Here is a 23,757-nt window from a genome sequence, read left to right as displayed (position 1 = left end):
TTTTCATAGCAAATATCGACATGCCGAAACTAAAACAAGATGAGTTAAAACATTTTAACAGGAGCATATCTACAAATTCAATGCAATACCTAACAATATCCCTATTTCATTCTTCAAGGAATAGAAGAGACAATCCAAAAATTCATAGGGAACAAGAAAAGACCCTGAATAGCATAAAAGATCACTAACAGAAAGAACAGTGGAGGAATAGCAATACAAAATTTCAAACTGTGCTAGTAATCAAAACAACTCGGTAATGGCACAAGAACAGACCTCAGGTCCAATGGAATAGAATTGAATCTACAGATATATAGCCATCTAATCTTCGATGAGGAACCTAAATAATTAGAATGGAAGAAAAACAGCCTCTTCAGTAAATGGTGCTGGCAAAATTGGTTAATCAATTGTAGAAAACTAAAGCTGGATCCTTATATATCACCCTGCACCAGAAACCACTCCAAATGGATCAAAGACCTCGGAGTCAAAGCAGACACTCTGAAAACATTATAGGATGGAATAGGAGAAAACTTAGAACTCCTTGGCACAGGCCGAAATTTTCTTAATAGAGACCCAGAAACACAGCAAATCAAAGAAAGCTTGGACAAATGGGATTGCATGAAATTCCAGAGCTTCTGCAAGGCAAAGAACATAGCTAGCAAGATCGATAGAAAGCCCACGGTTTGGGAGAACTTCTTCACTAGCCATACAACAGACAAGTGTCTCATATCTAAAATATACCTGGAACTCAAAAAATTAAATACCCCAACAACAAATCCTCAGAGAAACAACTGACCAATAAATAAGTGGGCTAAAACTTAAAGGGAAACTTCTCTGAAGAGGAAAGAAGGATGGCGAATAGACATATGAAGAAAAGTTCAACCTCTCTAGCTATAAAAGAAGTTCAAATCAACCCAACATTGAGGTACAACCTCAGCCCTGTTAGAATGGCTATAATCAAGAACTCTAATAACAACAGATACTGGAAGAGATGGGGACAGAAAGGAATCTTAGTGCATTGTTGGTGGGTGTGTAAACTTGTTCAACCACTTTGGAATGTAGTATGGAGTTTCCTCCAAAGACCACATAGAGCTCCCCTATTTCCCCGCAATCCCACTTTTGGGCATTTACCCAAACGATCACAAACAAGACCATACTAAAACTACCAGCACAACTATGTTTATTGCAACATTATTTACCATAGGTAAGATATGGAACCAACCCAGATGCCCCTCATTAGATGCATGGATCTAAAAAATGTGGTAGATACACACAATGGAATTCTATGCCTCTATCAGAAAGAATGGCATTGCCCCATTTGATAGGAAGTAGAAAGACTTGGAAAAAATTAAATGAATCAAGCCAGGTCCAAAAATATAGTTCCCATGGTTTCCTTTATTTGCAATAACTAGTATATTTTTGAGACAAGCAGAAAAGGTAAGTTAAGTTCATGTTCGGTGTAATGAACCCCAAGATAAGTATTGAAATGTTTTTTTTTTCTTTCTTGCAATTGTTTCTAACATATTTATAAGATTATTTCTTTGTTGCTTTATATGTCCCTCCCCCATGGTATAACCCCTGCTTCCATTTTATTTGATGTTGGTATAATTTGTTCAGGCAATGGGCAAAACCAACATTTAAATAGGGATACATTGGACCCATTGCAACAATGAGCTATACAAATCATTATGTCAAGTAGAGAGCTGCGAGAGGCCGCACCTGGAAGATGGCACCGGCTTCCACCCTCCGCCTTCCCGATGGCGAGTGCTCTCATGGTAAACAACTCCTTATATGGCTAAGGCAAAGAATCTGGCTTGATTCCTTGCACCTGAACCTATTGGTGGTTCTCACGTGGCTTATCAGGGTTGGCTACCCAGTGGGTACTTAAGGCTGTGGGGAATTCTCCCCAGGGTTGGGGTCAGAAGATTACTCAAAGGTCCTGAATAAACTGCAGAGAGAAGAGTCCGGTGTCGTGTCTTCCTTGCTGGTCGAGGCGGGTAGCGACACGTGGTGGCCCATACGGGGAACTCAGCCATAACTCCTACGAGGACACAGAACTCTCTGCGGTCAGGGTGGTGCACCGGTAAGTTGCCAGGTAAAAGGGGAATCCGCGACAAAAGCGGGGGTAAGTCCCCAGGTAAAAGGGGAATCCACGACAAGAGTGGGGGGGGATTTTTGCTCTTCTCGGTAGATAAAGAGAGAGTGAGAACCTGGGGCTAGTCAATAGAGTAGCCAAAAGTGAAAGTAAAAGTCTGTTTACCAGCTTTAAATGTTTAAAACATGGGCGCTTCTTCTTCGCACCCAATTTTTTTGGCTCTCAATGAGCTACTGCACTCAAAAAAGTTAAAAATAAAAAAGAGTACTTTAGAGAGATTTTTGAATGAATGTGACATCATTGCCCCGTGGTTCGCTGTCTCTGGAAGCCTCACGGTGGCCTCTTGGGAGAAACTAGGGAGGGATCTAGATTTTGCCTCTGAACAAGGAACGCTTAAGAGCGGAATGAGACCAATATGGAAACTGATAAGAGGCTGTCTCGATGGACCAGCGTTGCAGTGAGGCGGTAGAGAATGGTAAGGCCGCCTTAGAAATGCTGCAGGAAGAAAGATCAGAAAGGGCAGACAGCGAAAAGGAGGAGAGCAGGGGGGGTTATACCCCGATTTTGCCGAACTAGAGACCTCTGAGTCTACAGACTCAGAGGAACTACAATCACTCATAGAACAAATAGAAAAAACAAAGATAAGAAAGAGGAGGAAAGGGAAGGAGAGAGAGGACCCAGATAAAGACGAATGCACACCCTCCGTGCACCACCCCACACCTTCGGCTCCTCCGCTCTATGCGGAGGACCCCGGAAGTGGCAATCCCGGCTGTTCTTTCAGCCCAGGCGTGTGGAAAGCCGTCAGAACCGAGTTACATCTAGCCTCTCCAATATTTCAGGATCCACACGGACAGGGGTATCATGAACCCTTAGATTTTAAGGTTATAAAATCTTTAGCTGAGTCTGTGCGGACATACGGAATCACAGCCTCCTTTACTGTAGCCCAGGTGGAGGCCCTAAACAGACATTGCATGACACCCGGTGATTGGAGTGGGCTCGCACGAGCTTGTTTGAGCCCAGGTCAGTATTTAGATTGGAAGGCCTTTTTGATTGAATTTGTTAGTGAAGAGGCTGCGGCCAATCAGGCTGGGGGAAACCCAGCTTGGGACAGAGATATGCTGCTTGGACAGGGGAGATTCGCCAATCAGCAGATAGGCTACCCGGTTCAAGTTTATGAACAAATCAATAAAATTGGCATAAAGGCATGGAAGGCCTTACCAAATAAAGGCGAGGTGAGTGGCAATCTCACCAAAATCCTGCAGGGCTCTATGGAGCCGTTTTCGGACTTTGTTGCCCGTATGGTCGAGGCCGCTGGCAGAATTTTTGGTGACCCAGACACAGCCATGCCATTAATTAAACAGCTTGTTTACGAGCAGTGCACTAAGGAATGCAGAGCCGCCATAACCCCATATAAGAATAGGGGACTAGAAGCATGGATGAGAGTTTGCAGAGAGCTGGGCGGACCACTAACTAATGCTGGATTAGCTGCTGCTGTGGTGCAATTAACCCAGAAGAAGAGGGGCTGGGAAGGTGGCTCAGTGGTAGAGTGCTTGCTTTGCATGCCTGAGGCCCTGGGTTCAATTCCTCAACACCACATAAGCAAAAAGAAAAAAGCCGGAAGTGGCACTGTGGCTCAAGTGGTAGAGCGCTAGCCTTGAGCTGAAGAGCTGAGGGACAGCGCCCAGGCCCAGACTTCAGGCCCAGAAAAAAAAAAAAAAAACCTATTTAAAAAACGCTGCAAATTTGTCTAAACAGTTGTCTAGTTATCTTTTAGGTAATTGAACTGGGGAGTTCGACAGCCTGATGGAACAGCTCAGGGTTGCCATCGTCATGGTGAATTCGACCTGAGTGGATGCAGGATTGGCGGAGGGGTTATCTTCATGGATCTCCGCTGCTATGAATCATCTCAAGGAGGGGGTGGGTTTGGGAGCCCTGAAAGGCCTCCTGGTGTTAGCCTCCTTGGTATGTCTGTGGTGCATTTGCCAAATTAGAGGTTCTCAGCGTTGCAGTGCAGCCATGATTATCCAAGCCTTTACAGTCATTGGAGCAGGTCAGTCCCCCCAAGCGTGGCTTGCCACCCTAAAACAATGAACACAGATTGCAAAACCAAATTACTGCAGTCGAGAGGCATGAGTTTTGCCCTCGAGGAGAGCATGTTTGATTGCACACGGGTTCGATTCTCCTTTTCCTGTCCTTGTGAAAAACGAATCAATGGACAGGCTGAGTCATCCCTAGAGAAGGTACCCTCTGGGAGAAGGCTTGTATATAGTCCTTGCATTGCAAAACAGGGATCAGACCTCTGTTCTCATCTGTGTTCTTTAAACAAAATAGGGGGAACTGTAGAGAGCTGCGAGAGGCCGCACCTCGAAGATGGCGCCGGCTTCCGCCCTCCTCCTTCCCGATGGCGAGTGCTCTCGTGGTAAACAACTCCTTATATGGCTAAGGCAAAGAATCTGGCTTGCTTCCGCGCACCTGAACCTATTGGTGGTTCCCACGTGGCGTATCAGGGTTGGCTACTACCCAGCGGGTACTTAAGGTTGTGGGGAATTCTCCCCGGGGTTGGGGTCAGAAGATTACTCAGAGGTCCTGAATAAACTGCAGAGAGAAGAGTCCAGTGTCGCGTCTTCCTTGCTGGTCGAGGAGGTGGCAACAATGTCCAATAAGGAACTTAACTTTTGCCAGGGGCAGGGTGTTACAGGGGTGGAGAGGGGAGATGGGAAAGGATGAGAAGGGGAAATAGGAGGAGGCAACAATGCTTGATAAGAAATGTACTCATTACCTTGCCCATGTAATTGTAACCCCTCTGTATGGTATTTTGCAAAAAAAAAAAAAAATTTAAAGTTTGTCAGAATAATGTCAAAAAGTTTTTGACAGAATCATCATTAGTGTATCACCTAGAATCTGGATATGGCTAGTAACTCTAGAGGATTTTCTCATACTCTCAGAATTTTCGTAAACATATATAATAAGTCAAATGAGGTGGTTTATACCTATAATCCTAGCTACTCTGAAAATGGAAATGTCCATAGTTGCAGTTCAAGGTCAACCTGGAAAACATACAAGAGACCTCCATCTCAATCAATAAAAGCTGGGTGTGCCAAGGTGTGGCTGTCATCCTACCTATTTTGAACATAAAACTAGGATGTTCACTATCCATGTAGCCTAGGAATAAACAAATACAAGATTCTTTCTCAAAAACATTCAAAGAAAAAAATTGCTGGATATGGCATGGTTCAAGTGGTCAGATGCCTCCCTGGCAAATGCAAGGCTCTGAATTTGAATCCAAGTACTTACCTCAAAAATTAAAAGTAAACCATATGAATTAATTCTCTAAATCACTTCTCAGTGCAATTATCTTATGTATTCTTCAAATAATCTGGTAGTGAAGGCAGAGAATTGATTAAACCAGATCAATATAATAGGTGAAATTAACCCCAAGATAAGTATTTAAATGGTTTTTTTCTTTCTTGCAATTGTTTCTAACATATTTATAAGATTATTTCTTTGTACTGGGAATGCCTAGCTTCTTCATGGCTCACAGGCTGGTGAGCTCATGTGGACCCATTCACCTATTAGGCCTGCTAGGCCCGAGTTCAGATCCCAGACCCGCCAAAAGATTCATCTTGATGTCACAAGCAAATAGTTGCCACTGTTTTCCTTTCCTGTGCAAATCCTGGGTCTCAGCTAGGATGGAGAATGCATGGGCCACCCTGTGGTCAGGGAAATAAGTTGTTATACATGTCAGCTGAGTTATACCTGTCATCATATACTCAAGAAAATACACAATATATCCATGAATAGCATACAAAATAAAGACAATAACTACAATTAATATATGATGCAGTACACTCACGGATGTGAATTTACATCCCGTATTTCAATGATGCATTGAGGACTATTTTGGTCTCCCTGGGGCTCGATCTCAGTTCCTGGGAACAGCCCAGCTGCTTCCTGGCTCACAGCCTGGTGTGATCAACTGGACCCATTGGGCAGTTGGGCCTCCTAGGCCTTGAGTTCACATCCCAGCACTGCCAAAAATTCACCCTGATGTGAGAAGCAAGTTGTTGCACCTGTTTTCATGTGCTGTGCAAATTCTGGGTCTCAGCTAGGATAGAGAAGGTATAGGCAACTCTATACTTATGGGAATAGTTTGTCATCCAGTTCACCACAGTTATATCTGTCAACCTAAACTCAAGAAAATACACAATACATCAATGAATAAGACACAAAATAAAGAGAGAATGACTACACCAAACGCAAGATTTGGCCACCCATGTTTGGAAATATAGATCCTTTGTTTAATTATGAATTTATGACAATATTGACCCCCACCAGGACTCCATCTCAGGTCCCCGGAATGGCCTACCTCCTTAGTGGCTTACAGGGTCATGTACTCACCATGACCTATTCACCAATTGGGCCTGCTAGGCCTTGAGTTCAAATTACAGCACTGCCAAAGATTCATTCTGATGTGAAAAGCTTAGGGTTGCACATGTTTTCCTGTTCCGTGAATGTCCTGGGTCTCATTGAGAATGGAAAATGCTATATAAGCAACTTTATAGTCATGGAAACACGTTGTCATCCATGTCAGCACAGTTATATCTGTCACCATACTCAATAAAATACACAATACATCCATGAATAAGTCAAATAATAAAAAGAATAACTACACTGAATGCAAGATGCACACCACACCTGTAGGTAAAGAGAGATCCTATGTTTAAAAAAGGTGGGCTTGCTATTTTGTCGAGTGCTGGGGTTTCAAATCAGGCCCTGGACCAGGCCTGACATTCTAGTCTTCAAGGATGGTGAGCTTCCCCTTCTCCCTCAGTGCAACAGAGCTATACAAACCTGAGTTCAAATCCCAGCACTAACAAAAGATTCATCCTGATGTCAGAAGCCAGTTGTTGCACACGTTTTCCTCTCCCGTGAAAGTTATGAATATCAACTAGGAAGGGGAATTCATAGGCAACCCTATAACCATGGGAACAGGTTGTCATAAATGTCATCCTGTCACAATACTTAGCTGTAGGGAGCCAGGGTAAACGCCATTACAAGATGGCGCCCACTCCCTTGCAGCTTTGAGGTAACCACTCCCTTTCAGGCGGTGCTTGGCGGACGGTGGGTCCTGGGCTTTGCGCATGCGCGAGCCACGTAGAGTCCCCAGCCAATCCCGTGGCACCTGGTGACGGTGAAAGGCAGACGACCAATGATAGAAAGACCCGTGTTCCTATTCCCTATATAAGCGCCCATGTTTCGGGTGCACGCTCTCTCGCGCTCAAGCTCTCCCATCAACTAAAAGGCTCTCCAATAAAGCGTGATCTGAGAAGACTCCTGGTGTGGTGTTCGTTCTTCCTCGCTGGTCAAGAAGGCGCGCGCCGCACTTAGTAAAATACACAATACCTCCATAAAGTAGATACAAAATAAGGAGAAGAAGTTCACTGAACACAAGATGCTGTACACACAAGTATGTCAATATAGATCGTATGTTTAAATTATGAACTTATGAATATAGTGGACCACCCTATTGATCAAGGTCAGATCCTGGGAATGGCGTAGGTCATTAGTTGCACACAGGATAGTGTGATCACCTTGACTTATTGGTCAATTGGTCCTACTAAACCCTGAGTTAAGATCCCAGCACTACCAACAAGTGGATTGTGGAGTAAGAAGCCAAGTGTGAAACTTGTTTTCCTTTTCTCTGAATATCCTGGGTGACTCTGAGAATCCTGGTATGATGGAGAATGTTTCTATAAATCTAGATGCTCTGTGATAAGATGTCATCAATGTAATAAATGAAAGGGGTTTTATCACAGTACAATCAATGATAAATAAATGAATAAAACAAAAAATACAAGAACAACCACACCAAACATGTATGGACTGAGCATCTATAGGTACGTATAAGTCGTTTAAGGATTCAGGTGGACCTGTTGCAACAATGAGAAGTACAAAATGTCATGTCAAAACCAGCTTTACAATGTTGGTGTGGGGGGGGAGGGGGGTATAATTGGGTGGGGGGAGGGGGGAGGCGGGGAAGGGAAGTTAAGGGTAAACAAAGGAGGAGGCTGCAATGCTTGGTAAGAAATGTATTCATTATCCTGCCCATGTAATTGTAGCCCCTCTGTACAGTATGTTCTCAAATAAAATAAAATACAATTAAAAAAAATCCTATCTTTACAATGTATCTAAATAGTATGTTTCCAGGACTGGGGCTTGAATTCAGGACTAGTGAACAGGCATGAGTTTCTTATCTTCAAGTATGGTGATCTTCCACTTCATCCACATTGCTCCAGATTTACCCAGATCCTGAGTTCAAATCCAAAGCCTGGAAGAATAAGCAGCGTGAATTGCAAGTCAGGGAGCTAAATGTTTATATTTTATTTTTCTCAATACGGCGCTTGAACTCAGGTCGTTGCAACTCTGCCTCAGCTTTGATCACCCTATCCTGGGGTGCAACCACTAGATCTACAGCTCCTCCTGTGATCCTAGACCACCAGGCCTTGCAGGGAAAGCAATGCACAGAAAAAATAGGGCCTTTTTCTGTTTTCTTCCTTTGCATGGTGACCCTCATGGGTCTGAATGACACTGATGCAAAGGGTACTTCACCTTGCATTGCTAAGTGGCAACATAGGCCCTGATTTGGAATCCCCATCCTGACACCAACCAATGGCATGAGATACTAAGAAAATGGTTGCCATTCATAAGATTAACAATGGAATGTTGTCAATGTCACGGTTGAATGAATTGATCATAAATGATGCTCCTATAATATTAGACAGCTTCATTTCAGGAGGCTGATTGGTTTCATTTAATATTTATTAAGCTTTGAAAGAATATTATTACTTAAAGGAACACAATAATATCAGAACACTGATTTCATTAATAATTTAAGGATGAATACAATTAATTAATTAAATTACATTAATTACATGGACGGAGTATTAATACCCAGGAATTGGTAAGAATGGAGTCTATATAATTAATAATGTAAAGGCATCTCTGACACTCTATAAAGATATATATTTATTAGCGTACTTCCATTTGCATGTCAATCTTTTCTTATTTTGGTAACCCTTGGTGCTTGATCTGAGGTCCTGGGAACAGCCTGTCAGCTCAATTTGCCCCAGGATGGCATGCTAACACCCATTCATGAATTGGGCCTTGTAGGTTGTATGCCTTGAGTTCAGATGCCAGCACTCCCAAAAATGAATCGTGGAGTAAGAAGATGATGGTGACACATTTTTTCCTTTTCTGTGAAAGTCCTGGGTGTCAGGTATGAAGTGGAATACATATGCAGACATATATCCTGTGTAATCAATGTAATCAATGTTTTATGTTCAATAATAGTCAATAAAATAACAGGTAAGTACATGAATGAAACAAAAAAATAAAGTAACTACACTGAATGCAATATGGAGTCAACATATAAATATATATATATATATATGTAAATCATATATGTAAATTGTACATAAATAGGATGTTTTCTAGTGGTGGGGATCTATTTCAGGCCCAAGGAGCAGACCTGAATTTCTTGACTTCAAGGAGGCCAGCTTCCCATTCCCACACAGTGCAACAGAGTTACCAAGACCATGAGTTCCAATCCCAGTCCTGGCAGAAAAATGGCACCTTTGCAGTATGTGAGACCCAATTCTTCAATATGTCATTATGCCTCCATTTTATGAATGTGATTTTTAAATGCTTAATAAAGAATTAACTAAAATCAATCAGTGTCCTATAATATAATTGTGTATAATTTTATCCTAGAATCATTCAAGAACTGTCCATTCAATCATGACATACATCACATTCCATTGGTATTCATATGGATAGGAATGAGTTCCTTAGGATCTCCTGCCATTTGGAGGTGGCAGGACCAGGATTCCAACTGTGGGCTCCAGCTCCCACCACTTCAACCTAGGGATAGGGTACTCACCAGTCTGTCCAAGAATATCAGCAAGACCATTAGGCAGGCAACCGTGGCTCTCAGCAGTCCTTCTTGATACTTACAACCTGTGATGGGAGGATCATGTTCAAACTCATCTTAGGCAGGAATGTCCTTGAGTCGCCTGTCCAACTTCAGTGTCAACAAAGCCAGAAGCCCTGGGTTCCAGTGTGGAGGGCGAGCCTTGAGAAAAAGCAGCTCACAGACTGTGCCCAGATCCTGAGTTCAAGGTCCAGGTCTGGCAACACACAGACAGACACAACAATCTGTGCAGACATCCAGCTAAAACAGATCACCCTCTCGTCTCCAACTAAATTGGACATTGGTCCCTGGGAAAGTCTTTGTGTCTCCGTCCATGCTGCTTTCATCACAGGATTCTGGCCACACTCCCATTCTTTCATGGTTCTTTCGGACCAATGGGATACAAGAATGGTAGCTACGCCCACATTCCATCCTGCCCAGTAGCACCCGGGATTCCCTCTGTTAGTTTACAACACTCAACAGCAGTTGAGGAAGGGAGAGGTGGCTGAGTGGTGAAGAAGAGACCCAAGCGACTTTGGAGTAGGAAATTGAGATGCCTGCCCTCACCCCGGCTTCCTTCCCCCCTTCTCAAGGTGTGGGATTTCAAACCTCAGCCAATGGTGCACTGCAAGCCCGCCGAAAGCCCTGACCTGGTCCCTGGCCCTGGTTCTCTGCTCTTACTATGTGTTTGCAATGCCGATGCCATTGCTGCTTGACCCACCTGGAGCAGCCTCCATCACCTTCTCCCAGCAGCACAGGTGAATGGCTGCCCCCAAATCACCACTACCCGGGGTCAGACACCCCTCTGGGGGCACCATGACCACCTGCTTGTTTCCTCTCCCTGGCTCTGAGGAGCCACCTTTCTGTCTTGGGCATTTCTGAAGCAGATACTCAATATATGCTCTGGCTGGACTGGATCGAGGTCCTCCTATCTGGGACAGGTATGCTCCACCACGCCTGGTCCTGTGTAGTTGGGATGGTAGACAAGTAGCGCCATGCTCAGTTATCAATTTAGATGGATTATCCCAAAATTTTAGTCCACAGCAGCCGATTCTTGATCAGAGGTGAAGCTCTGGGTAGGGCCGCAACCATCAGACCTCATTCTCCTCACAGAATAGTTTTGAGGAAACAACGGATTTAAACAGAAGGATCCCTGGAGCAGGGCTTGGCACAGAGGGAGTGGCCTTCAGAGAAGTTTCTCAGCAATTCTGTGAGCAAATGATAGGAAGATACCCGGAAAGTGTTCAGGTGGGGCCAGTTATTAATTGTGCAACAGGTGGGGATTATGAAACAAAACATTTCTCTCATCATCACCCTATCCCCATGAGGAAGGGGATGCTTCACTGTGCTGAGATTTGCAGCTGGGGAAGCCGAGGCACAGAGAAGCCAGGGGAAGTACTTATGACTTCAACTTCACAGGAAGTTCGGCATGACTTCACTACCATCCTCCCTAGGAAAATGGAGGCTATTCAATCCACTTCTAGTGACAGGTAGTCCACTTCTTGTCAGTTGTGTGGCTTGAAGCCTAGGCATGGGCGCTGTTCTTGAGCTCCTGAGAAAAAAGCTAGTGCTCTACCACTTGAGCCCACAACACCACTTCTTGTTTTCTGGTGGTTCTTTGGAAATAATAGTCTCATAGACGTTCCTGCCGGGGCTGGCTATGAACCATGATCCTCATATCTCAGCCTCCTGTGTAGTTAGGATTAGAATTCTGAGCCATCGGCACCCGACTTAATTGTAATTCTGACTTTTCTCTCTCTCTTTCACAAGAACTGGTTGAATGGGTATTGGAGAAGGGGGCCTAGCATTACCATGTGGCTGGAATCCAAGGTGACCCTCTCATTCTGGAGGTGGGCTGGGGGTCAGGAGCTATTTCGCTCAGACTTTTGAAACAGCTCCCTGAGGTAAGCCCCACTGTGCCCTGGCTAGACCATTAAATATATTTTCCATCCAGCTTACTGGACTTATTGTATTGTATTGCTTTCTACATCATTTTCTAGCACCTGGCTAAACTTATGATACGTAGTTATGGAATGTAAATGTAATGCCTTCTTAAGAAAGTCATTTAGGGCTCTGGGAATGTGGCTTCATGGTACAGTGATTGACTAGCATGCATGAAACCCTGGGTTCAATTCCTCAGTAATACATAAAAAAGAAAAACACTGGAAGGAATGCAAGTGGTAGAGTGCTAGCCTTGAGAAAAAAATAGCTCAGGAATAATTACTTACCCTTGAGTTTAAGCCCCTGGACTGGCCAAAAAAAATTATTAAATGGAAAATAAAGAATGCATACTTGAAATATATAATTGCTCCTTCCATACTGACAACTGAAAATAGACCCTAATTCATGTACTATACCTATGTTAGGATACTGTGTTGAAAAAATTTTGTTCTTTAAGTCACAGCAATTAATGGCAGGAGTGTGCTTAGATGTCAGCTGAAGATTAATTCTGGAAATTCAAGGATTCCAAGATTTTCTGCCATCACTGCTAATCACGAAGTGAAAAATTGTCTAAGTGTGATTTTGAAATCTTTTTGGTCAGTTTTGGCACCAAAAAGGCAGAGGCTAATTAATAGTTGTGAAAGAAAATAAGGAATAACTCCAGATGGAAGGAATAAACGATAGTAACTAATGTATACCAGAAACTGGTCTAGAGAACCATTTTTGGTTATTGAAGAACTAGTTGTCAACTAGGCTTTTCTAAATCTCTTAGGCTAGTTTTTAATCTCTGCGTGATAAATGTATCTCCTTCTATGCTGTTCTTTCACACCTTATCTCCTTTGTTTTCTAAAAGTCTTAGTCTTTCTATATTTCTCTATGAACATTTTCTGATTATAAATACACCTATACAGATGTCACAGGATGCTAATGTAAGAGTCCCATAGCTCATGACTCATTAATGTAACAAAATGGAAAAGGAGGACATATTTACTGCTACCTCAATTTTTCTGAAAAGCTGCAATGTCATCATTTGGTTAAAATTTCCATTCTTTGCCTATACAGTGTCATTCAGTGCACATAAATGCAAATATGAAATGGGTGCTGGTGGTTGCTCAGGAGGTTGAGACCAGAGGATTGTGGTTCAAACCCAGCCTTGTCAGGAAAGTCCATGAGACCCTAATCTTCAATTAACCACCAGAAAATCGGAAGTGGTGCTGTAGCTAAAGTGGTAGTGCGCTCAACTTGAACTGAAGACCTGAGGGACAGTGCCCAGGATCAGAGTTCAAGCCCCACAACCAATAAAAAAGTGAAATATGACTTTAAGTTTCCCCAAAAGGAACGACAAGATAAACTTCCCAAGAAAACAAAATTAATTCCAAAATGATTCAGTGCACCTACTTTTGTAGAGTTAAGTTATGGATTCTTTGCTGGACATATTCTCTAAAAACAAATCGTTTAACTAGGGTTACAGGTGGACCCATTGCAACAATGAGATGTACAAGTCGTTTCCATAATTAGAACTCAGTTAATAGATAATTCCAACAGCTCATGTATAAAATGATAATGTGAATAATGTAGACAGAGTTGCCAACAAATGGATGAAATTAATTTATACATTTAGAAAAAGGGTAATTTTTTGAGGCTTTGGTATAACATGGTATGAAGAGAATAATTGTGTGACATCTTCTTTATTCAACCTGTATGTAACATAGGAAGCAATTTCCTTAATTATGTGCCTATGTACACAATGAGAAAAATGCTAGATTTGGGATTTGTTTTATTTTTGTTTTTATTTTATTGGTTTTTCCTGGGGTTTGAACTCTGGGACTGGACACTGTCTCTGAGCCTGTTTATTCTCAAGGCTCGTGCCCTACCACTTCAACCTCACCTCACTTTTGTCTGGCTTTTGCTGAGAAGTTTATTGGAGAAAAGAATCTAGGGAACCTTCCTGCCTGAGTGGTGTAGTAGGAAGACCCCTACACAGGCAGGCAAGCCCACCTAGTCGTCCGGAGTGACTGAGCCCACCGCAACAAAGTTGTTATTAAAGAAGCAATTTTATTGAGAAGGTTCCTACACTGACCAGCCAGGGCCCCAGGACAGGCTCAGGACCTGATACTGCGACCCCTAGTGGCCCACGTGCTTAGGTTTTTAAAGGCAAAAATCACAAGGTGAAGCCTGGTCAAGTAGGCGACCAATGAGATTTTCATGCACCCAAACGATTGCAGTAATACCAGACCACACGCAGGTGGCCAATGAAGTTACACTTTGTCACATAATGGCTGTTTAAACCAGCCTATCACTTTTGGTTTAAATGACTCACGAATTCAATGATAAAGCAGAGCTTGAGGTAAACATACACAAAGGAGTTTAGTGGAGTTTAACATAAGCATGTGAAAAAGGCAGACTGTATAGTAAACTCGGGATGTAGCCAGCATGCCAGCATGAGCTGGATTACTGGCTATCTGTTTAACTGGTCAGTCCTTAACAGAACAAACATGGGTTAAGTTCTTAAGGGGAGGGTGACCTTGATGCATTCTTTTGAATCCAAGAACTGGGCTGGTTGAAGCCAAGGATTTTGTTCTTTTTCTAGAATCCCTAAAACAAAAACAAAAACTGTAAAGAAGCTGTCCCAGCTCGAGTCTCCTCTCAGGGCCTAGTTCAGTGGGCTTTGAACTGTAATCTTCCAACCTTAGCATCCTGATTATGTTTGATAGTTAAAAAAGTATGAATATAAATAATATTTGCAAGAATATCAATGGAGGAAAAATGATGCAACACAGTTTATTGTGGTGTTCTTTCCAGAACACGGAGGGCATCACATTAGCAGAGGTGCAGTGTATTTTCACAATGGAGATTAGCTATTCTTGATGTGAATTAAGGGAATTTTGAGGTGCACCCTACAAGTTGGAAACTGTTGCTCTAGGATGACTTTATGGCATAAATCTTGTGATTGATGGTCATAGAAATAATAGCTTAATCTGAGAACCAACTGCTACGCTTGAAGAATTAATTATAACATGCTTCATAGTTTTATCCTATACCAGAATGTGGCTCTTTTTCTGTTTACTTCTCAGTCTGTAACACCCCATTGGAAAATGCATCTATTGCAGAATTACAAAACATGCAAACAGGTAAATTTTGAATCTCTCAGGTACGGAATGTTCAGAATTTGAAAATGAGTAGTTATTAATCTTAGGAATTTTGAAGAACACATACATTCTGTCCTCTTAACAACTTATTTACTTTTAAAAGTTATGGGTTTCCATAGAATTAAACTGTTTTCTGTTTTACTATAAGAAAGTACTAAATTTATTCTATTTTCAAAATATTGACAAGTATATTGTGAAAAAATTATCTAGTTGGATATCATTCAAGTTGATTACCCTCTGATAAAGAAGAGGTAAATAATTCAAATTAGATTCCAAATAATACTTATTTTTTAAAAAAATACTACATAAAGAATAATATTTACAATACCAAAACAGTGAAATTTTATTTCATCATCTTATTTTATAATTTAATTTTAATGTGAAAATGATGTGTTGTGGGGTTACAGCCATTGTAAGGTAGTGAATACATAACTTTTCAAACTTGTTATGCCCTCTCTAATTTTTCTCACAATTTTTCCTTCACCCCAATATCCCTCACAAGTTGTAATGTACATTTCCAACTTATTGTCTTGTGAGTATTGCTATTGCATTGGTTTGCCCTTTGTCCTTTATTTCACCATTTGGTTGTTCCTGTCCCCTTCCCAAATTAAGGTAAATGTATACACAATATACAGGGTACCAAAATCAAACACAGCAGGGGATAAACCATAGGAGAAAATCTCAAAGAAAATAGAAATCACGTAGTACATCAAAAACTACAACCACAAATAAATATCTCTCCATATCTTGGAGTTCATTTTGCTCAGCATCAACTTATATGGTCATATATACGCATAACAAAGCCACTGGAAAATAATAGTTTCATGGACACTATATCATGAAAACACATGCGAACTGTTTTTGATGGTAAAGGTGGAATTAGGATTGGTGAATTCGCGATTCTGATAAAAGAATTTCAAAAGAGTTTTAAATTTTATGCCAGGTAAATTTTAATTGTTCAAACTTTTTAACAACTTAGCCTATCAAGAAAATTTAAAGTTACCTGGGAAAATAGGCTTTCATGCAAAGAAATCCATGGAGACTTAGCTGAGAGGGAGCAATGTGGGTGAATATGGCATATTTTCACACTAAACAAACAAATCTCACAAACCTTGCAGTAAATCCTTTAGGTTCCCTTGAGAATTGTCCTTACCCAGGAAATGGACTCTCACTGTGTGAAACAAGGTTGCAGTGGAATTTAAATTCAAAGTTCTTTAAAAACAAAAAAGACATCAAAATTTGTGAATTGTCATTTAATTACCAAACAGTAATTCTCTGAAAAAGAAGGAAAGATATAATTCAAAATCACTTGACTTTATTAAAAGTATGAGAAAAGAGTAGTGAAGAGAAATGAGAGAAACCATAGAGGACTGTTTTCTCTCCAGTGGTGTAATGGGTTCTTGATCTTGTTTCTTCCATTCTATATTCACAAGCTATCAAGTGTGGCTGAGGACTGGAGTAACCACTTCAGACAAAGAATACTCACAGAAGAAAATATTTGCAGCACCTGTAAATGATTTATAACCTTTGACAATCTATTTATATCTGTTCAAAATTCTTCCCTACCCCGAACTGCATTCTTTGAACAGCTTTGTTTGCTTTTCCAAAGACTGCCCTTCATTAACTGCTTAAAATTTTGTGAGGTCATATACATACACTATAGAGATTGTTGTTTGGTTGTGATTATTGTGTGTTTTTATTTGTAGTTGTGTTTTTAACTGAATTTCAAAAGGTTGTGCAAGTGTGTTACAATTAAATATGTCCATCTAATTATCAAATGCTCCTGGTTCAGAGTCATTCCTTCTATCAATGTGAACCAACCCTTTCTCCAAGATTTATTTCAGATTTACAACTTCCTTTATTACTTGTGTACATTAGTATTCTAGCTGTACTTGCCCATTTTCCATTTTTCATTCATTTTATGTCTTTACTATTATTCCTTTCTGGTTTCAACTTCCTGATAGTCATTCTGTTAAACTGTCTGTTTAGAATTTGAAAGGTTTATATACATTCCTACATTCCATGGAGTTTCAATCCTGCATATACTTGAACTGCAATAACAATTTGCAAGACTGGAGACGTGAAGCACCTAGATATGATTTTATTCTCATCTTTTTGGAAGATTAATCTTTAGTCAACAAGAAAGTTTAAAAATCGTTCAGAATTTATACCTAACTACCAGCTTTTATAAATGGCTTTGTACAATGGTGTGTGATTATTTTATTTTACATGGGATGATATTTTCTACTACCTCTAAGTTTTGGAAAAAGAAAAAAAAACTAATTTTTACTACAGTAGAGGAATATGATAGAAATAGAAGACAGATTTTATGTTTGTCACATCTCTGATGATTAACCATATGCAAAACTTAAAGTCATATTCCTTACTATGTTAGACAGATAGGGAAACCATATGATAAGGCAACACATGATAAGGCAACTATTAGTGACTTTAAAATGTACCTTCTTATGTGAAGAAATTCACGTTATTAGCTAATATTTGGGTTTGAATCATGGAAGGCTGATCTATTTAACACATTTCTGGAAGGCACCTACTGAGCAATGCAAATGGTGGGAGATACTATTTCTACACTTTAATGAATGGTTGAACTTACTTGGCATTTATGCTGGGTAAATAAATCATCTCTATTGTAACTTGATTCCTACACTTGAAAAACTTTTAATGTCACTATTATCTACTTGTCAAGTGTTATTTTGGTGAATAAGATTTTTAAAAGTTTATTGGAAAAGGAATATACTTTCAGAAGATTAAATGTAGGTTATCATTGGTTTGAGAATGACAACATTTTTATAATACAGAACTAAGTTTTCCTGAAGTACCAGTGTTTTGAAGCACTAAGGATCTTCTCAATTAATGATTTTCTAAATTATATTTGACTTCTAAGTCAAGATTTCCTAGCCTTGGTAGAACAATTATGGATCTATCATTCTAGTAATTATTTTTGGCCTACTTACGCTGGACTGAAATCTTTCATTTATCATTAGGAGAGGGGTATAAAAATAATTTGTGACATTTGTGAATTTGTTTACTCATATGGGCTGGTCATCTGTAAATTGAAAGTTTGAACTACAGTACTTTCTCTCATATTTTGTGATCTCATCTTTCATTTTAAGTTGCCTTACAGTTCACAATTGCTTACTACTAATTCCTAAAAGGAATTGGGGCCCTGAAATATTATAGGAAATTAGAAATTGAGATGGGTCTTCAATTACTTTCCGTTAGCATGTTGCATGGGCCAAGGTCAGAAGTCTTGCCCTTGTTATATGATGATGCAGATAACTGGGACTTGGTATCCTCAAACCTGTGGGTGCTACAGAAGAATAATAGTTTTTACACATCATATCAGCAAAATTTGGGTATAATCAGTAAGAATGCTTCAGAAATATGGAGAAAAACACTTTGGGTCCAGCGAGTTAAGACAATAAACACAGCAGCAGTGTAAAATATCTTATAGATTGGAGGAAAACAATACTGTTTTTTTTTACTATGTGAATTCAGAAGACCTAGAACACTTAGAAGGTATCACAAGTTTATAACGAAGACATTGCTTTGATACTTTTTATATTCTAATATATATTCTAAACCTAAGTATTTATATTCCAATTTGTTTATGGGAATAAATTTCAATTTATTTGTCAAATTATCAATTAATTCTAGCAATTCTAGAAATTTAAGATCAGCACATAGAAATATAAAATATATAAGTACTTATAATATAGGAAATTGTTATGCATTGTTCTGTTGTGGTTAGGGTATCAATGGCAACTCTGTTTTAAAGTATTATTCCATTATCTCTACCTCAGTTTTTGGTGGAGTTAGACCTAAAACTTTACCATTTGTAAGCCTGGAGGCAAGAGGAAACACTGTGATTAAAATATTAATAATTTAAGCCTAATATCGAGGAGAAACCTATGGACTTCTCCAAGTTTTATGGAAATATTTGGTGATAGAAAGTCAGTAGTGTAAGTTCCTGCCTGGTTGGATGGTAGACAGACCAGGATATTAGGTAATCATGCATATGAACACTTTTTTCACCTTCTTGGCTTTAGCTACTTTTGAAATGATAGGTATAATAAACAATTATATTTTGATAAAATACCTTCTATTCTGAACAATTCGGTCTGAACTGTTAATCGCTCTATGGACCCTTGTAACTAAGATTAGTTTTGTTCCAGTAAGACAATCTATGCTGTCAGGGTAAGATATTCTGGTTGGTTTGTTTCTACATGGGAGAAGGGTAAAGCGTCAGGAAGACATTTGTGCCAGTGAGACTCCTTTGCGAACTTTTAAGATGCAGAAGTTTAGAAGTAGCTCTTAAGCAAGACTTCCTTTGAATCCATTAGCTCCACAAAGCTAACTCAGTTGATTAGTGAGTACTTGAAAAGGCATCACCTTTGGACTTAGCTATAAAGACTTCAAAATATGATCAAATTTAAAATGAAAACAACAAAATAGTCATTGACAAAAATTGCAAATGTGAGCAATCGACCAAACAATGTAAGTTTTTCCCACTATACACAGAAATTTAGAGAAATAAGATCAATAGCATTTTAGGAACAATAAGGGCTCCTTGTTACAAATAGGCAACCAAGGATATATGCCTGTATAAAGATTGCATCATTAACTACTTAAATTTAGAGGATACTACATGCTTCAGCAGCAGGCCTAACCAAATGACAACATTACAGAGATTAACATGGCACTTGCAGAAGGATGATACAAAAATTCGTGAACTATTCCATATTTTTCATTCTTCAAATGCAAGAAATGAAAAGCAGTTATTAAAAAGTTGATTACAAAAATACAAGTGTAACAATACATGTAATTCATAGAATTAAAGGTTAGTTTGACATCAGTGTATTAAATCTTCACTTTACAAAGGCTCTTACATAGCATAACCTTTACAAAACTTGAAATTAGATAATATTGTCATCTTATCCCAAAGAAATAAAATACTATAAGGACCTAGGAAAAAAGGAATCTTATCTTTTTCTATATGGAATGTAATCTGAAAGGAGACATTTATTAATGAACCTATATATTATAAAAATGTAGACTTCAAAGTATTATATCTAGAAGATAATGAAATAGATTATGGACTTTATACAAACTTTGATATACTTTTTTTCAGACAAGCACCAGGAATAACTTTAGTTTCTATACTATTCATTTCAACAGATAAGGTAAAATTAAAAAAAAAAAACCCAAACTCTGCAGAAATCATTATAGATGCATACAAACAACTCTTGAATACATTTTGACATCAAAGTGAGGCAATTCACATGGAAGAATACCATGGAATCCATGAATTTTTAAATTAAGATATTGCTGTTGCTTTTTATTATGAAAATATTTTGTAGGGACACAAAAGATGGAATGGCACTTTTGAAATTTAAGAAATTAACCAAACCATTACTATGTAGGAGAATAATTTGTACAGCCTTCCATAACTTCAAAGAGGTAGTGATACATACTTATCCTTTTGGCAAAATCAAATGCAGTTTCTTCCAAGTTGTTCTTCAGACCCGGTTTGAAATTATGGTTCAACAGAAGGAGATACAGCATATCTTTGCTATTTCTTTTCCCAGCAGCAAGATGCAAGGGGGTCAAGAGGCCTTTAGTTTGGAGATTGGTATCTGCATCATGATGAATTAAGAAAGAATCCATTCAGGTATTAATCCATATATAAGTACTATGCAGGGGTGCCAAACCATTCACAGTTATTGCATGAATATCTGCCTTCAGTTACCAACTCATGGACAATGTCTACATGTCCACTCTAGGCTCCCCAATGATGAAGGGTATACTTATCCTCATCCCTGGTATTCATATGAGTGGCCTTTTTGAAAAGTAGTCTCTGCACTGCAGTAAGCCCAAAGAAGAAATTTGTTTGCATTCTTCTCCATTATTTTCTTGCAATTGATACCATTCCTCACGTTTTCATCTAGTTGATGGTCGTCATCAGAATTGCCTAACAAGAGACTTTGAGTACCAGTGGGAATGAGGTGTCCATGTATTTCCCGAATAGTTCACGTTGGTTGAACTGGTCAGAAAAATCTGGTGAATTTCCTGCATGTTTTTTCACCATGATTTATTTTCTGTTTTTTCATTTTTACTATTTTAAATTATTCTAACTGGAGAGGAGGAAATTGATAGAGAGCAGAGGAAAGACGTTCCTCTGTATTCAAATGCACAGACTGAAAATGAGGACCAGTGGTGTCTTCATGTGCAGCTTATTCTAGGAATGAGAAAATAGGAAACAATGCCTTCTATGTAAATGATTTGGGAAATACAATGATATAGTGTAAGAGAACTTACTATTCAATATATGAGCTTTAAGAGCTTTCTAATACATCCATTATTTATTGGTTCTCAACATTAGAAAAAAATGTATAATGCAGTAGTAAAATAGAAGTCTTTTGCATGACTACTTAAATACCTTGTTTTTCGTTTTTTTTTTTTATTGTGAAAATACTGTACAGAGGGTTTACAATTACATGGGAAGATAGTGATTACATTTCTTATCAAGCATTGTAGCCTCATCCTTTGTTTACATTTCCCATCCCTTCGCAGCCTCCCCTAGTCTCCCTACCCAATCCTTCCCCCCCCCACTAAAGTTGTAAAGTTCATTTTCAACGTGACAACATGTACTTCTCATTGTGGCAACGGGTCCACTTGTATCCTTATTTAAATGACTTGTTTTTCCCCTCTCCCTCCACAAATGATGCTGACATCAAATACAGTGAAAGCAGGGGTTATACTATGGGGAGGGACATACAAAGCAACAAAGAAATAATCTTATAAATATGTTAAAAACAAATGCATGAAAGAAAAATAAACATTTAAATACATAGCTTAGGGTTCATTTTCCTAACTTCACCTAATCTGAGCTTTTCTGCTTGAATCATACATATACTAGATATTGCAAATAAGGGAAACCATGGGACCTATGTTTCTTTGGGCTTGGATTACTTCACTTAACATAATTATTTCCAAGTCTTTCCATTTCCTAAAAAATGGGGCAATGTCATTCTTCTGATGGAGGCATAGAATTCCATCGTGTATATATATCACATTTTCTTGATCCAATCATATAGTAAGGGGCATCTGGGTTGGTTCAATAACTTAGCTATGGTAAATAATGCTGCAATAAACATAGTTGTGCTGGTAGCTTTAGTGTGGTCTTGTTTGTAAACATTTGGGTAAATGCCCAAAAGTGGGATTGCTGGGTGTCATAGGGGAGATCTATGTGGAGTCTTTTGAGGAACCGCCATACTATTTCCAAAGTGGTTGAACAAGTTTACACTCCCACAATCAATGAAATAAGGTTCCCTCCTGTCCACACCCCCTCCAGCATCTGTTGTTGTTAGAGTTCTTGATTTTTGCCATTCTAACTGGGGTGAGGTGGTATCTCAATGTTGTTTTGATTTGCATTTCTTTTATGGCTAGGGAGGTTGAGCATTTCTTCATGTGTCTATTGGCTATCCATCTTTCTTCTTCAGAGAAGTTTCTCTTTAAGTCTTTAGCCCACTTATTTATTGGACATTTGTTTCTTTGAGGATTTGCTCTTGGGGGATTTAATTTTTTGGGTTCCAAGTATATTTTAGATATGAGATCCTTGTCCGTTGTATAGCTTGTGAAGATCTTCTCCCAGTCCGTTGGCTTGCTATAGATCTTGCTGGCTATGTCCTTTGCCATGCAGAAGCTCTGCAACTTCATGCAATCCCATTTGTTCAATCTTTCTTTGATTTCTTGTGTTTCTGGGTCTCTATTAAGAAAATGTAGGCCTGCGCCAAAGAGATCTAGGGTTTCCCCTATTCCATCCTGTAATGTTTTCAGAGTGTCTGCTTTGACTCCAAGGCCTTTGATCCATTTGGAGTTGATTCTGGTGCAGGGTGGTAGATAAGGCTCTAGCTTTAGTTTTCTACAAGTAGTTAACCAATTTTTCCAGCACCATTTATTGAAGAGGCTGTCTTTCTTCCATTCTAATTTTTTAGTTGTCTTTTGAAATATTAGTTCGCTATAGGACTGTAGGTTCATTTCTGGGTTTTCAATTCTATTCCATTGGTCCTGAGGTCTGTTCTTGTTCAAGTACCAAGCTGTTTTGATTACTATGGCTTTATAGTAGAGTTTGAAATTTGGTATTGATATTCCTTCAGCAGTGTTCTTTCCTTTGAAGAGCGTTTTTGCTATTCGGGGTCTTTTACTGTTCCATATGAATTTTTGGACTGCCACTCCTATTTCCTTCAAGAACGAGGTTGGAATTTTGATAGGTATCACATTGAATTTGTAGATAGCCTTGGAAAGTATTGCCATTTTCACGATGCTAATGTTTCCAATCCCGGAGCATGGGAGTTTTTGCCATTTTCTAAGTTCTGTTTTGATTAACTTTTTAAAGTTTTTAAAGTTTTCATCATAGAGATCCTTCACTTCTTTGGTTAGTTTATTAAGTCAATTTGAACAGGCAGAAAAATGCACTGCCTTACCCAGGGTTTTGTGATCCTCTTCCCAGGTTAGTTCAATGTTAGGCAGATCTCCTTTGAGTATCACAAAAGAGGGATATGACTTTTTCCTCATGTTTGGAG

At 39.4% G+C, this 23,757-nt stretch overlaps 1 pseudogene; it reads left to right on the top strand.

Moving 5' to 3' along the window:
* Positions 1-19,820: 19,820 nt before the first annotated feature.
* On the top strand, positions 19,821-19,920 carry LOC138821714 (U6 spliceosomal RNA; annotated as a pseudogene).
* Positions 19,921-23,757: the final 3,837 nt, after the last annotated feature.

This window comes from Dipodomys merriami, unplaced genomic scaffold, assembly GCF_024711535.1.
Source record: "Dipodomys merriami isolate MVZ:Mamm:240054 unplaced genomic scaffold, mDipMer1.0.p SCAF_93, whole genome shotgun sequence".
In the NCBI taxonomy this organism is placed as follows: Eukaryota; Metazoa; Chordata; class Mammalia; order Rodentia; family Heteromyidae; genus Dipodomys; species Dipodomys merriami.
This window is presented reverse-complemented; position numbering and strand designations above follow the sequence as displayed.